This window comes from Impatiens glandulifera, chromosome 5, assembly GCF_907164915.1.
Source record: "Impatiens glandulifera chromosome 5, dImpGla2.1, whole genome shotgun sequence".
Taxonomy (NCBI): domain Eukaryota; kingdom Viridiplantae; phylum Streptophyta; class Magnoliopsida; order Ericales; family Balsaminaceae; genus Impatiens; species Impatiens glandulifera.
In genome coordinates, this window is record NC_061866.1 from 38,110,050 (window position 1) to 38,112,279 (window position 2,230).

Sequence of the window (2,230 nt, forward strand, 5' to 3'; positions counted from 1 at the left end):
TTAATTTAGAGGGACTTCATCAGTTCTCTCATTATTTCAACTAACCAATTTACTATCTTTTCATACTCTTCTTTCTTTAGTAAATTACAGTCCTTAAGATAGTGTACATTCAATTGGATGGTTGTTTACTGTATTTTATCTTTGTTGAGCACAATCTCTCATTTCTTTGCATGCATCAAGAGCTTTGTTATTTGATTTTTCAGTTCAAAGAGATTTGTTTTTTATTGTAATCAATCTTCCAAATTCCTTTTTTTTCCTGTTTTTTTGTTGCATTTTCGTTAGAATTTTTAACAGCAATTGGTTCCTTACCTTTATTGTGTTCAAGTTTTTCCCGAATAATTTCTTTTTCAGTTGTCTCCCTTAAATTTTTTATCACAGATTTTTTTATTTACTTATCCTTATTACTTTTTTTTCTTCCCATTTTAATGAAGAACAAAACACAACAATAAAGAAGAGAAATTAAAAAACATGGTACACCAGAAACCCTAAGTATTGCATAATAGGATAACCAAAAACCCATTTCATGAAAGAAAAAATCAATGTTTCTAGTTGAGAGATCCCTTATACCTCCTCAAAATGTTTAGTCTTCAAAAAGTAGTAAAGCATAATGGTTTCGATTCTTCCAGTTATTATGTATAAACTAAATTTTTAGTCATTTTGTATTATTAGAGATAGAAAATCATTTTATCTACCATATGAATATATGAATAAAGTGAAATTCTAGAATAGAATGAAGCATCCATAATATGAATTTTGAGGTTGATGTGCCCACAAACATTATTAATTCGACGCTATTTAAATAAATTAAATTGAAACGCAAACTAGTTATTCGTGGATCGCATCCCTTATTCAAAGGGAGATTAAGAAATTTGAAAGAGTTTATTTAATTCTAAATATCCTAACTAGAGTATTCACTCACGTGTTTAACTCTATAATATAGCAATAACAAGCTATGTAGGATCTACATTACATTTTCCTCCATTACAAACATCTTAATTAATTAATTAGTTTAGTCAATTCACTTACATCCAAGTGAAAGGGAAAAATAAAGTAAAAGAGGAAACAAAGTTAAAAATCAAATGAATGAATAATCTTAGATATTTGTTTTCGGTTCCCTCATTGGAGGTTGTGCTAATAATGCATTATTACTTTATGAACAAACAACAAAAACTGCCGACACTATATATGTGTGGCAAAAACATTATTATATGTGTGGCAAAAACATTATTATAATTAAGATGTTATGTTTCTTGAGACAGTATTGTTTCAAGATGTTGCAAAACAATCACCTCTCTTTATTTAAGAAGGTTATTGCAAAACAAGAGGATGAATTAGTGATTGAGAAATATTTCTTCTAGACATTTAGTCTCCCAAATGTATTTTGTGGTTACATGTAAGAGTGTTTTTTGTTCCATATGTATTATATGTAAGTTTTCGGATAAGTTTATTTGTTTTGTTGGTTGGAATTGTTGAGAATTTTTTTCTTTTTAGAAAAATGGATTATGATGTCGGTTTCAACCATTTATTTTTCTCTTTGAATTTGCATTCATTGAGGAAAATATAGAGTGAAACGACACCATTGCACGCACATGTTACATCTTGATGGTAACACTTTGAGGCTTGGTTATGATGCATTCAATCGATAGATAATGCTTGTGAATTTTCTTTTAAAAAAAATATGATTCATTGAAATATTATTTTTAAGAATAAAATAAATTGTGATTTTGTACAAGCTAGACAAATATAAGCTTTATTTCAAGTGATATTAGTTTTTTTTTTAATAGAATAACAGGTTTAAATCATATTAATTCTATTTTTTTCAAATATATTTATTTCAAATACTCAAATTTTATTAAAAAATCATTTAAACACAACGATAAAAAAATGACATTAAAAATAAAATAATAAATATAAAATTTACAAAATTGTAAAACATGAAAAGAATACAAACACGTTTCACACTAGGTTATCGAGCTCATATCTCTTTGATAAAACGATTAACTCTCTAACCGACTTCACCAACTTTCCCAAACGAAATTTAGAAAAAAAATTATAATAATAGCATTATGAATAAATACACTTCAAACACCTACTCATCAAGATCATAACAGAAATAAATAAAATAAATTAACATTTAAAATAAGATATGGAATAAGTGTGATAAAAGAAACTCAAGGGTCAGCTGGTATTGATAAAATTAGAAGGACGAATTATTATGGTCGTCAATTAG